Raw genomic sequence first — 17,508 nt, 5'->3', positions numbered from 1 at the left:
CACATCACCCTTATTCTTAAAGATAGGTACCAAAACACTTTTTCTCCACTCCTCAGGCATCCTCTGACTTTCCAAAATTTCATTAAACAATCTGGTTAAAAATTCCACTGGCATTTTTCCTAAACACCTCCATGCTTCCACTGGTATGTCATGTGGGCCAACAGCCTTTCCATTCTTCATCCTCTTCATAGCTGTCCTTACTTCCTCCTTGCCAATCTGTTTCACTTCCTGATTCACTATCCCCACATCATCCAACCTTCTCTCTCTCTCATGCTCTTCATTCATTAGCCCTTCAAAGTACTCTTTCCATCTACTCAACACACTCTCCTCACTTGTGAGTACATTTCCCTCACTATCCTTTATCACCCTTATCTGCTGCACATCTTTCCCAGATCTGTCTCTCTGTCTAGCCAATTGTACAGGTCCTTTTCTCCCTCTTTAGTGTCCAATCTCTCATACAACTCTCCATATACCTTATCCTTAGCCTTTGCCACCTCTCTTTGCCATGCGCCTCATCTCCTTATACTCATGTCTACTTTCTTCATCTCTTTGACAATCCCACTTCTTCTTCACCAGCCTCTTCCTCTGTATACTCTCCTATACTTCCTCTTTCCACCACCAGGTCTCCTTGTCCTCCTTCCTCTGTCTAGATGTCACACCAAGTACCTTTCTAGTAGTCTCCCTTACTAGCTCTGCTGTAGTTACCCAGCTAGTTGGTAACTCTTCACTCCCTCCCAGTGCCTTTCTTAACTCTTCCCTGAACTCCACTTCACAATCACCCTTTTTAAACTTACACCATTTAATCCTTGGCACTGCTTTCACACTCCTCTTCTTGATCACCAGCGTCATCCTACAGACCACCATTCTATGCTGCTTAACTACACTTTCCCCTGTAACCACTTTACAGTCTCCAATCTCCTTCAGACTAGCCCTCCAACATAGGATATAATCCACCTGTGTGCATCTTCCTCTACTCTTGTACATCACCCTATGCTTCTCCATCTTCTTAAAATACATATTCACCACAGCCATGTCCATCCTTTTCACAAAATCCACAATCATCTGACCTTCTGCATTCCTCTCCTTAACACCATACCTACCCATCACTTCCTCATCCCCTCTATTCACTTCACCAACATGCTCATTGAAGTCCGCTCCAATCACTAGTCTCTCACCCTTGGGTACACTCACCACCACTTCATCCAACTCACTCCAAATTTTTTTTTCTCATCCATCGCACAACCAACTTGTGGAGCATATGCACTAACAACATTCATCATTACACCATTAATTTCAAGCTTCATAAACATCACTCTATCAGACACTCTCTTCACCTCCAAAACTCTCTTGGCATACTGTTCCTTTAGTATAACCCCTACTCCATTTCTCCTGCCATCCACAACATGATAGAACAATTTGAACCCACCTCCTATACACCTGGCCTTACTTCCCTTCCATCTGGTCTCTTGCATGCACAATATATCAACCTTCCTTCTCTCCATCATATCAGCTAGCTCTCTCCCTATACCAGTCATACTGCCAACATTCAAAGTTTCTACCCTCACTACTACACTCCTAACCTTCCTCCTCTCTTCCTGCCTTCGGGCATGCCTTCCCTCTCCTCAACAAAAGATCATAGAGAGAAAATTTGTAGCATGTATGCATTTTGGATAGAATACATAGAAAAAGGGAGGGACTGAAGGAGTGATGGGGTGCTTGGGATCAGCAAAGACTTCCATCAAATGTTATGTAAATTGCAATGAAAACATATAATTTGCATAGGTATGACCCCTCTTTTTATCGAAGTATGTGCTGGGATAACATCACCAAGAGGTTAATAACTTTAATGTAGTTCACTATATCATTGAAACTGAGTAATACTGAAAAGTTGATTACTACAAAACAGCATACAACAAAGGGATCAAAACTACCCTACTGACAGATTACATGCAAATGACAAACTATAACATACACATAATATGATACTCCTATCTGTATGTATTACTACTACTTGTTGCAATACTTAAACTGTTTGTCAGGCTGCCACAACATCTACCTCAATGGATTTGAACCCATGTCCACTTGAACCACATTTGCTTCACCTGTGTACTACCTAGAAACACCACAAAAGAAGTTCAACAACAGTTCTCACAAAGCACACATTTGTAGGGAAATTATCAAAAGAGTATGTGAGCTAAAATGAGCAGGGTTAAAAGAGACTATAGCACTTAGGGCTTCAAAACCCTCCACCTGTCATGTTTAACACTCATCATTATGAGGTCATACCATATACATTTCTTTTCCCTGTGAATAATCTTCATAAGCACTTTTATAATAAATTAGACATTTTAGGTAATTTACCACTGAGGTTAAACTTCTATGCTTTCTATGTGTCTGCTTTCCATTCGACTCTTGAATGAATGATAATAACTATATTAATCTGAGCAGTTTTGTGACTAATGAAGCTAATGGCTTCTCAAAAGAATTGGATAAGTATTACAAAAATAAGGTAGATGCAGAAAATGGAAAACAAATGATCCCATGAAAACAATATAGGGAAATATCAACAATAATTGTAAACCAATGAGAACTATATACACTATATGCAACCCCCTCCAAACCCACAGTTCCATGTGAAAAAGGTTTGCATGTTATTTAGCTAGTAGTTACCCACTCCTGTACAGGCTGCATAATTTCCTTTTGTTATGCCTGTATGATCCACAGATGTCACGTTTTTAACATGTTTGCTTGCGGCCAGACTTCTCATCACTTCAACTTCCTTCCTAGTCTTTTCAACTAAATCTCTTACCTCCATCCCCATTCGTCCTTCCTGCTTTTTCCACTTTCTAGTTATTACTTTTTAGCCAATAAAAATATAATCCGTTTTAATTCTGCTATTTCTGAGTCCACTTGCTAGACTGTTGAGATATCTAACACTAACTCAATTTGTTCCAGGATAGCTTCCCCACCCTTAACAGTGCCTATAGTACTTGAATTTCTACAATATACTTTTTAGTGCTAAAAAGCTCCATAAAATATGGTTTCCATTCCCAAGTTCCCCCATTGCAACTACAGTGCATTTGATTTATGTGTATTCATGTGATGCAATCTTGCCAAGGAATAGGTTCATAAGTATGTACTGGGCTATTGGCCCTAGGGCCTAAATAAGCCTAGCCAAATTGTACCCTGGCTTTCGCCACCCAAGAAAATTATTTTCCTGTGCCCCTGTCGAGCAGAGCCACAGAAGTGATCCCCGGGGTGAATTTCCTATCTCCCATCCAATCATCAAGATTTTTCTTGAAGAGTGCTAATGAGGAGCTTTGTTTGATATAGATAGGTAGTTTGTTCCAGAGTATGGGAAGTCTCTGGGACAGGAATCTATCCCTCTAGCATATTCTGTTTATTGTGGTGACAAGGTATAGGTCCCTAGAGCATGTAGCTCGGAGGGATTGGGATTTCTTTAGGTGCAACATGTCCAACAGCTCTGGGATTGACATAGCTTTGTATTTTAGGCAGAGATCGCCTCCGAGTAGGCGATATGTGACAAAGTAAAGCTGGAGTTTTTGAGACGGTCTGCATAGGGCATCTGTTTGAGGCCAGTAATCCTCTTTGTCAGGTATTTCTGCGGCCTTTCCAGTTGTTGTAGATGTCTTGTGAGGTACATACCAAAAAGGGCATTGTACTCTATAATGGGTCTAATGAGTGATGAGTAGAGGGGAAGAATGACCTATTTTTTCATAGATGAGAAACTTTTTGTGATGAGGTGTGCCACATAGAAGGATTTCCTGACTACGGTGGTGATGTGATTGTCAAAGGAGAGACTACTGTCCACCTGTGTTTCAAGGTCTCATCACAGTTTTGTTGTTAAGTAGACTACCGCATAAGTGGTAGTTCATGGGTACAGAGTTTTTACCAAAAAGGATGACAATGCACTTTTTGGCAATGAGCTTGAAGCCATGGCTTTGATACCAGGCATCTGTCTCAGTGAGGCCCTTTTGTAGGATGTCCACATCGTTAGGAGTTTCGATTATGGCTCCTAGTTTGCAGTCATCTGCGGACTTTGTTAGCCAAAGTCCTTCTGTGTTAGCCTTTACTTCAGAGAAGTAGATACCAAACAGGAGAGGACCCAGGACTGAACCCTGTTTTACTCCACTTGTCACTGGTCTAAAGTTGGATTTGTAGTCTGCTACTTTCACAGTGTGGGTTCTGTCAGTGAGTGGGGGATGGTGTTGAAAGCCTTGGCAAGATCTAGATAGGCTGTGTGACCCACCTTACCCTCATCTATGGCTTTAGTGACAGCTTCAACGAAGTCTATCAGGTTTAGGAGACATGATCTGCCTTTTATAAACCTGAACTGGGTGGTGTCTAGAGTTTGGAGATTACCGATGTCTTTGTTTATAAGTTCCATGATGATACATTCCATAGCCTTGCAGACCAGGTTTGTCAGGCTAATGGGGCATTAGTTCCTGGGGTCCAGGGTGGCTCCCCCTTTGTGGAGTGGGATAACCGTCACTGTGCGCCATTCAGTGGGCACAAGGCCTGAGGTGAGGCTATGATTGAACATGGTACTTAGGTTGGGTGCCAGTTTGTTCTGTAGGTTATGTAGAACGCAGTCTGGGATGTTGTCAGGTGTCATAGATGCTGTGTTCTTGGCTTTGGAGAGTGTGTTTTTTACCTGTGCAGCCATGATTACAGGAAATTTGCATACTTCCGGTATAGAGATTGGCCCTTTAGTGGATGAGAGGTGGGTAAAGTTAGCACTGAACCTATCTTCCAGGATGTTGGCAATATCAGTTGGTTCTGTATATTTAGTGCCATTGTGCTGTAACTCAGAGCAGATCTGAGTGTTGCCATTGAGTTTCTTGACATAGCTATAGAATGCTTTGTGATTGTCTTTAGAATCAGTGGCGAGTTTGTTTTCGTAACTAGCTTTGAAGGATTTTATGAGGGATCTCAGCTTCTTACTTAGGCTGACCAGGGAGTTCCTCCAATCATGGGATTTTACTCTTTTTTGCAACAGTTTCTTTCTTCTCTTCTAGAGTTTGTTTATGGCAGGGGACCACCAGATTGACTTCCTTTTTTTGGAGGATAGCATCCTGGTTCTGTTAGGGATTGCAATTTCCATGCACTCGTGTAAGTGCTTATAAAGTGCATTTGTGTAGTATTCAGCAGTTGTACCTCTATTGTCCATCAGCATGGGTGTCATGAAGTTTGCCACTTCTGTCTTAAGAAGCATGAAGTTGGTTTTGGAGAAATTTTTTATGGCAGTTTCCCTAATGGGGGGTGGGGGCGGGATGTGGATGTCTAGGGTGATTAGCTTGTAGTCAGATCTGACCAACAAGGAATTGACCTCTGGTGTGGAACACCAGTTGCCCATGTTGGTAATGACTAGGTCTAGGATATTGCTGCCCCTGGTGGGGGTGTGGATAAGTTGATCCAAGGCATTGGAATTTATGAATTCCAGAAAACATTGAGCACAAGAGTTAGTACATGAGTAGTTTTCACAGTTAATTGTGGGGTAGTTGAATTCAACCATTATTAGGGTGTTAGGCTGCACCCTAATATTTTCCAGTGTATCAAGAAATGAGGAGTGGGAATCCTGGGGCATGGTGGGGGATCTGTAGCAAGCTACAGTTTGGATTGCGGTCTTGCCCAGAGTTAGTTGCACTTGGATAATCTTGGATGCATTATGCTGAGCAACTAGCCTGGAGTTGTGGATATCCTTAATGAATGTGGACACACCTCCACCTTTAGTGTTTCAGTCCAGGTTAGGTGGCCGAAAGGTGTGGTATGAATTATAGCCTGGTAATGCAGAGGTACTCTATGGAGGCTTGAGCCAGGTCTCTGTCACTGCACAGATGTCGATGTACTCCATTTTAAGGAGTATCTCGAGTGAATGCATTTTGAGGTTTAGACTTCTAGCATTGAGGAGCATTACCCTCAGATTTTGCTTGCTTGTACCAATTACGTTGGTGAATTTGTCATTTGTACCTTTCCTAAAAAAGCTACTATAGGGGTGGCAAGAGCCTTAGCCAATATCTGGAATCCCAAGGGCGACAGGTGCAGGCCATCTCTGGCAAAGCGTCGTGGTTTCTTGATCATGTCATCCCAGGCAGACAGATACTGGATCCCCTTAGAATGACACCAGAAGCTTAGTCAATTGTTGAAGTCAATCATTTTGTCCTTGTAATGTGGTATCATTCTGGGTGATGGCAGGATGCTACTCAGGGCTAGGGTCATAACTGTCTGAGCTACAAGATCAGACAGCTCCTCCATGTCTCTCTTCATGTAGTCCAGGGAGGTACAGCTCACGTCATGCATACCAACCTGGACAATGACAGAGTCATATTTGTACTTGTTGTGGAGTGACCCAGTGCGTGCATTATGTGGTGGATCCTGGAACCCTACAGGCAGCTGACAGTAACTTTCTCCTTGTTTAGCCTGGTGAGTGGAACATTAGTGTGCCTGGCTATAGAGTCACCTATGACTAGAGTGTTGGGTACGTTGTTATACCTTATGGGCTGTGTTTGAGTGGTACAGTGAGATTGTGGGCTATGTGTCATTTGGGTTGTGTTGGGGGGGTGGTAGTTGCTTGCGTTTCTGCTTTGGAGGTCCCTGTTGTGTGGGCAGATTTTTATTGAGAGCCTCCGTGAATGTAGGTGTGTGTTTTGTGTTTCTATGTGTGTGTTTTGGTGGTGTATTTTTTGAGGGACTATGTGATGAGTATGGTGTGGTGCAAATGTTTACCTTCTCCTCTTGACTGTCTAGTCCAGTCTTGGGTGAAGAGAGCTTTGCTTCCAGTTTGGCTATATAAGTGCCTCTCTCCAGGTTGTAGTGTTGGGTGATAGGAGGAGAGGGTTGTCTGTGTACATGAGGCAATTGTTACATTGCCCCAAGATGCCCTGATTCATCAGGTAGACAGGAGAAAACACCGGGAGCTGACCCTTAGACATGCCTGGATAGGTGCTTATTTATTAAGTACTAAAAACTGTTTTAGACAAGTGAGGAAAGTTGACTGCTGTAGTAATTTGTAGCTTATTTAGTGCTTACAATGAGTTCTGAACAAATGCTGAGCTCAAAGAAACAGATTTGAGTGTTGAAACTAAACTGGCTAGTTCTATGAAACAAAATTAAGCTAGAAGGCTTCCCTCCAACACAGAAAGGCTTGGGGGCTCAGAAGCTTACAAACAGTCCTGGATACAGCAAATCTGTATCTGGACTAGACTACTTACAGGAAAGGCAGGAAACCAGCTTATTAAATATTTATGCAAATGTTTTCATGCAAAAATTCTAAATTTTTTCACTCTTGAGTGCTTTTCCACTTAGCATGCATACCGTTTTCTAATGGACAAGTTTAATCTCTGTACCCAATAATTTACTTTAGGTTTGCTTAAGTTCTTCCTGGTTTGATTTTTTATCCTTGCCTATTAGCCTATATATTTTGAAAACTACACCTATATCTAGCCTATGTTGAGAATGCAAATGGTACTCAGTACTTCACATAACCTGGCCATTCCACTCTAGGTATATTAATCCAGGGTAAGGTTTTCAATAGTCTTGTAACTGCATAAAACTGCAGGTTCTTCTCCATATAATATCATTGGTTCTCACAAATAACAACCATTCCTTTGAACCTCTTCCTAGGTCTATACATTCTGTTTTGATAAAAGTTGGTCTCGATACCCCAAGGTAGTTTTCAGCTATCTATAATCTCCCACAGGATCCATCCCCAACAAAGTTTTTATGGGAGCTCTGACAGGCAGGATATGCTGTTTCCATGGGTTGTATAACTTTCCTGTCATTAGGGTAGTAACTGGCTTAGCTTATTTGCCAAGGCAGGTAGGGCTTATCACTTTAACCACCTTTCCCCATAAAACTTTTACTATATCTAGAGAACCTAGCCAAGTATTCAGCATTCTTTTCCACATCAGTTCTAACCCAGGTCTGCTTACTTTTGCCAACATTGCTAAATACATTGCCTTACAATATCTATATCAGATACTCCTAACCACTCCATATCCCTAGGTAATATCAGTCTTTCCTTTTTACACATGGTGTACCTCCATGCCATATAAAATACCTAATGCAATTATGTAACTTTCCCAACATCACTCACATCTAGGGGCAATTTAGAGTGTCCAATCCACCTTTTGCATGTGGGAGGAAACCGGAGCATCTGGAGGAAATGCACGCAACCACAGGGAGGACATGCAGACTCCACACAGAAGGCACCCCAGCTGAGGATCGAACTGGAGAACCTCTTGCTGTGAGGTGGCAATGCTAACTGCTGCACCACCGCGGTTGCCCCAGCCATTATCAGAATGATTGTCCTAAATGCAGGAAATGAGATACTACATGTCAGTGTAAGACTTGGACTTTTTGATCTAAATCCAAATCTTATAACTTCCACTTCCTTAAACTGTCTCTGATTCTATCATAAATAATCTGATATGATCTCTCCATGGAGGCTTCATATATTGGTTAACAATCCCCAGGTATCTGAAATGGCATACTTTCTACCATTCTAGATATTTTCCCCTCCATTTCTTTCTGATTTGTATATTGACCCAAGTTGCCCTGGACTTTCCTTCATATATTTTTTATTCTGATATTTCCCATGAACTGATTCAACATATCTGTGAGGTATGGTATATCCTCCAGAGAATCTGACAGTTATATCATCTGTGTATAGTGCTACTTTAAGATGCAAATTACCCCCAAAAAAGCCCCTGATCTGAGAGCTTCTAATCCATATTACCAGTGGCTCCAGATATAAAGCAAAGAGTAATGGGGTGAGGGCACATACCTGCCTTGTCCCCCAAGAAAGTCTGAAGCTCTGATAAGCCTCCTAGCACATTAATCCTTGCAGTAGATTGATCATATAACCTTTGCTACCTTCATCAAGCACCCCCCATTCTACCCTATCGAATGCTTTCTCTGCATTCATGGAGAGTATCACCAGCTGTTGTTCCTCTCAGATGGCTTCACGTAATATTATTAATGTTTGCAGGATTTTATCTAAAGTTCCCTTGCCTCCTATGAAGCCATTTGCTCACAACATGTTAGTGAGTTTAATGCTAGACCCATCCTTGCTGCCAGGATGTATAGCTCTTATAATCATGGTTCAACATTGTTATTGGTCTGTATGATGTTGGACATTTTATATATTTTACCTCCTTAGGTATTTTGAACCATAAGAACCCCTTTCCAGTATTTCAGCATTTCCTTCCTGAGTAGTATGTTCTTAAATAATTTTATTGAAATCTGTACTAGCAATTTCTTTAATAATTGCCAGACGTCTACCATTATACTGTCCAGCCCAGAGGATTTGCCATTCATCTGCCTCCCCATTACCTCTGTTATCCCTTTGGTCATAATGGGCTGTGCAAGTTTTGTGTCTAGGTCCTCCATTAGTATTGGGAGTTGGAATTATGAGACGAAATCTCTTATGCTTTCCTCTTTCTATATCACTAGTTTGTCCCTGATAGAGGGTTTTATAATAGGCCTTAAAAATCCTCCTGATTTCCAGTGAAGTGTCTTTCAGTCACTCCCCTTCTATGATCTCTTAGCTGAAATATTGCCCATTGCACTGTTTGCTGGTGTAATATAGCTGCCAAAAGCTTTAATTCTCTCAGCACATTTGAAATGTTTCACCTAGGGTTAATCTTCTCACCCATATCCTTTCACCATCCATCTTCTGTTGCTGGGCATGAATGTCACTCATTCTGTTCCTCGTCTCTGCCAAATTTTGTGTCTATGAAGTTGTAGGTCCCTCAATGCTATCATCAAGCTTTGGCTAATCCCTGCCAGTTTGTTCCTTCATTCTTTAGCTTTCACCTGTACCAGTTTTCTGAGTCTTACTCTACAGGTTTCCCAATCATCAGCATTACCCTCTTGTGTGTGGTCAAATATCCTACCCGTCTCAAACCTTAACCACCATACAAAGGCTGCAGAATCTAGCCAAAAAGTAGGAAATTCCCAATCAGATATGTAGAAATCACTTGTCCTCAAATGAAGTATCCATTTAATATAGGCATGATCTAAATAAGTTATCAGTCTCACCTCCATCTGTTATGTCCTCCATCTGCCCTGTCAGCTCCTGCTGGGTGACCTAGTCACCACCTCCAGTGGCAGTACTCCTGGTGGGTACCAATGCACCTGACCTCAGGGCAGAGCTACCTGATACAGGTGGTGCAGGCAATGCTTTTAGGCAGTGATCAAGAAGTGCTAGGTGCCCCTGATGTTGGTTATGGTGCCGACACTGATACCTGAGGAGGCATGCCAGGCTGACCTGATGTGACCATTGTCCAGTCTACTCTCTGTACTAGTGTCCCTGATGAAGCCGTAATGAATGTTGCAGTCAAAAATTCAAAGAAAAAAATTAGAAAGGAAAGTGAGGAAAAAGGAGGGACAGAAGCACAACAGCAAGTGTATTATATATACATACATATGTGTGTGTGTGTGTGTGTGTGTGTGTGTGTGTGTGTGTGTGTGTGTGTGTATATATATATATATATATATATATATATATATATATATATATATATATATATATATATATATATATATATATATTTAGAGAGAGAGAGAGAGATGTATAGGTTCTTTAATGTTAAAATCAGTCATGAAACATTCAGGATACATTCTCAAGAAAGTTAACTTCCATATATAAACATGTGAATCCATTAATTATTGATATACCAATTCTACCAATGCTATAATATCATCAGTAGTCACACATAATGAACATTTTACAGGAACTATACCTATTTTAAATTAGTTGCACTGATAAAAAATGATTTTACAATCTAATTGGCTGATGAAACGGTATTATAAGTTATGACTACAGCTATTCAGTACGTATGCTGTAAAATTCATATTGAATATATTTGCTGTTGTCTAAGTGCAGCCTACAGCCATCAGACCTTAGCTGACAATTAACTAGTTCCTACCTACATGAACTAATCATAAAGCTGCCTTGAGTTTGCACACTTAAAATATGCATACTAAGTTAGTTGTCTGGCACTCACTACCCTGAAACCCAGAAATGTTATTACCTATTGCTGTAATTATTGATAATCTTACACTGCACTCAGTAATACATGACAAAATGCTTACCTATGCCTCTCTGTGGTGTTGCTATCTCTTTTGATTCACCTCCCAGATTTCTTCAGTCTCTGCAGGAGTTACCAATAAGGAAAGAGACTCATGAAGAAGTGTGTGTTGCCATGTCATGGTAGTAGTTTACAGAAGTTAATGGATGATATGCTTATATATCAAGTGTGTGTGTGTGTGTGGGGGGGGTCTATCTATAATATGCTTACCATTGGCCAAGGAAGTCAGCTTTGCATTGTTTCATGTCACTATAATGATGATGACACTGTTCTAGCCATGTGTGGGATACTAGCAACATGAGTAACAGCCTTGGCCACATTATTCCATTCCTCAGCCTTGCACTAAGACTCGATATAGCTCTCCTGCAATAGCCTGTGGCGGGGTACAAAAGTACGCAACTCCACTTCATACCACCCCTGTGCCCTAAATGGATCTTTACCCTCACCATCGCCTGCTATAGCTTCTCTTTAAAGATCTCAGGAAAAGTGACAGGTAACTGGCATCTAAACCAGATCTCTGTTGCTCCATCTGCTGTTCAATGAAGGTCACCATTGAGAACAGAATCTGCTTGAAGGATGGCATCGGCAGAGGATATAGATGCTGTACTTCACATGGCTACACTGTCAAATTTAGGTATGAAATATGACATGTAGTGTGTGTGTGTGTGTGTGTGTGTGTGTGTGTGTGTGTGTGTGTGTGTGTGTGTGTGTGTGTCTGTGTGTGTACACACACACACACACACACACACACACGCATGTAGTACTGCCATATGTCATACCTAAATATGCTCCATAGTGACTCTAGCTCATGCTAGTAATTGGCTAATGGTGATATCTCAGGTCTGTTTTAACAGACATTTTCCCATTTCTGGGTATACTCACAGGAATGGGTTATGATATTCAAGAGGTTAACTTCATACACACAACTATGCATTCTCATAAATAATACTGTTGTTACTGTGTATTGTCTTTTTGTACTTTCTGAACAGCATTACAGGTTGCATTGCTGTTAAAGAAACATAATTTTGTAATGGAGTATATATAGCACATTGGTATCAAACCACTGGAAGGGAAATATAGCACTTATTAAACATTCCTTATTGACTTTTAACTTCACAGAGTAACTGACATTAGATGTTTATGAAGTAAGGCTAGAAATGTTGGTTGGTGGCTTAAAATACTATGTTATATATCCTACAGTATACTATTCTATACAACAAGCAGTGCTCATCATATTAATTATCTATTTCAGATAAAGTAGTAATCAATTTAAATTGACTTATTGATTTAGAAAGTTTCAGAAAACTGACAAAACCTTTTGAGACTGTACTACTTTTTCCTGCTATATATAGATGAGCAGAGTCCCTAGACTACTGTGGATTCTTAAAAAGCAAGCCTTCAAGGGATGTAATTCTGAGTTTTTTTTTCAAGCACCAAGAACTTCATTTAAATTCAAGACAATTTTTAAATATGCTCTAATAAAGGAGAATGAAATAAAGGTCAAGGTACTGAAAAAGCTACATATATTTCATTCACTGATTTCTTTCTTTGAAAGGGATTATAGTCTGTCTACATATAACTTCTTGCAGGAGGAATCAACATGGATGTTTGGTTTATTTAAAACATATCTGAGACTGTCACCTGGCACTGACATAGTTTCATACATGCCATATATTTCTTCATAGTTTGACAGCTTCCTGCTGCTGCGGTTGCATTCTAAAGTTTATCACACATAGTATTTTATGATAACTTGCATCAGATGATAACCCTAGAAAACAAGTCAAAAGAAAATTACTATCTGATGCTATCCCAAAGAACATAGGAACAGAGGAATAATATAGTAGGCAAGGAGTCTATATTAGAAGCACAAAACTGCTTTTGAGCGAACACACGAAGAGCAACACATATTCATCGAACTGCATTTAAGCGATTCGATGAATATGTCACAGGGCAAGGAGGTAGCTGGCAACTACATGGAGTTGCCCTTTCCTTCACTATAGTGCGATCTTGGAGTTGGTATATTTAGTTAGGGGAGTGTGGGGGGAAGCCCCCACCCAATAATGTTTTTTAATTTTTATTTTTTCTGAACGGCCATGTGAATTTTTTCGCTAGGAAAGAATTTGATTATGTGGCCATTCGTTATTTACAGGTTTCTCGTATTATGTGTTGACTTTTATGTAGTCGCACATATGCGCTTTCGTTGTTCTGATATAAACCCGTAGGCAAGTGATCATATGAACCATAACTTTCATACTCATATAGCTGGTTGTGCATTTTCAGACTCAGTGTCTTAGTTTGTGCAGGTAGGAGTTGGGAATAGTTGGTAAGACGGATTCAATAAAGCCTACACAATTTGCTAAAACCTGATAGTACAGCATTTTGTATTCAGTAAGTGGCTGTGCAGACACAGTAAATATCGTGGCATGCTAATCAACCAATCCAAGAAGGAGGAGCTATTCAACACATTATAAAGCAATCATGTAGACTCAGTGCTGGTTTTCCCTGCAAATTCCAAAAGCTATTGGAATACAGCCACTGAAACTAGTCTACATGGAAAGAATATTAGGAGCTGCTGTTGCTCTTATTCCTGCGTATGTGCAGCAGGACCAAGTCTATGCTGCTGCTGCTAATAGACCACAGCCAAGAAGGAGAAGGTTGTTTAGACTTCATTTAACTTTTCACAATCTGCATGAGGTGGAAATTGTAGAACACTACAGGGTAGACAGAGACACACTACAGGAACTCTGTAACCTTTGTTGTCCTCAATACCAGTGGAGACTAAGGTTAGAATATTAGCTGCAGGAACCTTCCAGAGACCAACAGAGGACATGCTGGAGGTGTCACAGGCATCAGCATCCAGGATCCTACATCAATTCCTGAATGTTATGATACAACTTGCCAGTGATTACATATATTTTCCCCATACACCTGAGGACAGAGTCACAACTAAGCAGTAGTTCTACCCTGTAGCACACTACCCTGAAGTCTTGCGTGTAATAGAATGTACATGGGTCTATATCATTTCATCAAAGTGACTACTAGTCAAACACCTATTCGTTGGACTTAATCCATTGAAGGCTAATTCCATTGAACATTCATTTAAGTGAATTTCTTCCCAGGGGAAAAATGTCAGGAATTTACCTCTTTCCCCACTTTAGTGTGATCTCAGAGCTGGCATATTTAGTTAGGGGGTGTGAGGTGCACAGTCACATGGGTGGGATTTAAATAATGTGGTTTTTGTGACAGTCTCAAGGTTCTCTGACGGTTTTCTTTAACTGGGAAGAAATTCACTTAAATGAACATTTGATGGAATTAGCATTCAATGGTTTAAGTTCGACGAATAGCCATTTGATGGGTAGTCACTTCAGCCAAATGATATACACCCACTGTACACGTGTCAAAATTAAAGCACCACCCGGGGAACAGGGAAGGGTGTAAATAAACATAAAAGGCTTCCACTCTATTAATTGCCAGGTCATGTGTAATGCTAAGAGAATCATCCTGAATGTGTGTGCTGGCAACCAAGGCAGTTAGCCTGACTGACATATCTGGCACACCTCTCAAACTATGGCTGATGATGCCCATCAGAAATGCACACACACCAACTGAAGAATGAGATAATGAGGCACACACTCAAACAAGAAATATCATAGAGTGTGTGTTTGGGCTGCTGAAGTCACAGTTCCAGTGCCCAGATACATTTCAGGGACACCTGGAGTACAATCTCCATACATGTGCTGAAATATTCACCATTTGATCCATGCTTCATAATATTATCCTGAGAAAACAGCTTCAGGAGGGACATCAGGGGGAAGGGCCAAATATCCCACCACCACTGGCAAGGTCACCATATCCACAGGTATTTGAGGAGTCAGAGGGGGATCCCACAGCCATAGGCATGCCTGATATGCCCTCACATTGGCCAAGAGGCAATGGGTAGCATACACACTAACCACTTAAGGGGTAGAGCCTTCATCTTATGCACATATATGCCTGGCATCAATGATACTGTAATGCTCACAACCTTAACTTATCTATGTAATGACTGTGTACTGCTAGGATCAGACAGAGTCAGACCCAAATTAAAACTCTTGCAACTGCCAGACTTCCAACGTAAATATTGAACCTGGAATAGAAAAATAAATGTTTAAGAACACAAATGATTGGCATATCCTTGCATACTGTTACTTTGCGTACTATTACTTGGGGGATTTTTACAACAATGACATCAATATCTGACATTACTGACTTATGTCAATACGTGTGTCCTCTATTAACTAATAGGACTCGTGCATCAAAGATTCACACATTCATACATCTGAAATGTACAGATTTTCACAGAATGCCCACAGTTTGGCTTCACACTTTTCTACTAACAAATCATTAAAGGTTGACGTCAGAAAATAATGACACACATTTCTGTTTCAGCCTTCATATCTCTCAGAAAAATCCCTACTTTAACTCCATTTCCCAATCTCCCCCCAACTACAAAATCTCCTTCCTTTCTCTTAGTCTTTTGCCCACATATAAACTGCTTAACATCTTTACCATTGATTATCACTACTGATTGTATTTTACTAGGTGATCAGTATCCTATGATTGTTGTTTAATATTCACTGTATGATTTTCTGATCTGTCTTTATTTCTCCTGTATGTTGATTCTACTATTTGTTACTGCACTTCATTTGATAATATTATGTAGTTTATTAATTGAACTATGTTGGAGCTTTTCTCCCCAGGCCTCCAGTGAAAATGGGATTCATGCGCAGTCAGACTTTCTCAGTAAACAAATACAAAATAAACAAATTCTAAATAAATAATAAATAAGAAATAAATATGGTAATGGAAAATCTGCTATTCTATCAGCTTTCTAAGTTTTTAAGAGCAAAATATTTCAAAATTTTACATATTGTTGGTCCTTTATCCCACTTTTATTTATATCTTGGTCCAGCTTTGTTGATCTAAAAGATTGAGAAGGATGTACGTGTTACAAAAACCTGCAAGAAAGCAGTACAATTTGCCAAACAGCATCACAAACACATATACTAAGCACTAAGTCAGCTATGCACCCTGAGCATCAGATAAAAGACTTATGTATCCCAGAATCCAAAAGACAGAAAATCAAGGCTATGGCACAGTCATCATCATTTGTACCGGGTGCTGTGTGGGGTGACAAGAGCCCTAGGCTGATGCAAAAGGTAGTGAGTGCATGTGAGTAAGAAAGAGAAACATTCAAACATTTGGATAAAGTAGCAAATGGCCACTGAGACAGAATGAGCTATAAGCCTTATGACTGAGCCATGTAACTGTTATGTGTGTGTGCCTGTATGGGCACTTAAGGTGAAATGAGTGCATGAGTGTCTGTTGGAACACACCCAAGCTCTGTGCTAGCTCTGTGTCCTTGTATGTCAGACAGATGTGAGCTGTGCATGGTGGAGGTGACAGTTCATTGCAGTCATCCCTGCCTGAGAGAACAGGCTGTGTCAAGAGTTGCACTGGCATGTTCATGCCCACAGTCAGATGTACCACTGTTACCTGAAAATCAGTGATGTCTGCTGGATGAGATCTCCTCAAGAATAAACCCAGGACCATGACCTCATGGTGTCTACCATGTCTGGTTGTGGACATCTCAACCACTGAAGGAGCAGTGAAGGTAGAGCCACTATAGGAGCATGACTGGGCATATCCACGTTGACTAACATCAAATGATGTGGCTGAATTACATCCACATGGATGCTGTACTCCTCACAGCAGACATTCTATCAAAGACGCAGCATGTTCCAATGTATGATTTATCTGATCAATTGAATGAGCAACATGGTGAAAGCAGTCAGGCATGTCAGCCTGTGCCACATCTACAACAATAAACATTTCCTCTGAGGCTCTATTGGAACTTGTCTCTGCCTCCAGGATGGCCCTAAACATACATCGGGTGGCAATGGAACAAATCATCATGGACCTTATAAATAAGGATATATGTGATCTCGAAACCCTTGATCCAGCAGAGCTTGGTTTTGCCAATGACAGGTCATGCCTGTTAAACTTTGTGCATTTTTTTGAAAATGTACCAGAGGCATAGATGGAGGCAAATCTGTGCATACAGCCTACCTTGACATAGCCAAGGCCTTTGATACAATCCCAGATTTGGGTGTTATTGATAAACTCCCAGTTGAATATCAACTCTTATGTAATCAGGTGGGTTACTAACTGGCGCACTGACAGATCACACTCAGTCAGGCTTGGCAACCAGTAGACCTGTCATCAATGGGGCACCACAGGGGGTCAGTGCTGAGCCCCCTATTGTTTGGAATATAGTTCTCAGAAGTGCAGGCCACAACAGAGGGGCTGTAGCTGAATAAGTTTGCTGATGACAGCAAACTAGGTGTGATCAGTG

Source organism: Protopterus annectens, chromosome 4.part0 (genome assembly GCF_019279795.1).
Source record: "Protopterus annectens isolate FY-2018-M chromosome 4.part0, PAN1.0, whole genome shotgun sequence".
NCBI classification, from domain to species: domain Eukaryota; kingdom Metazoa; phylum Chordata; order Ceratodontiformes; family Protopteridae; genus Protopterus; species Protopterus annectens.
Note: the sequence above shows the minus strand (reverse complement) of the source record.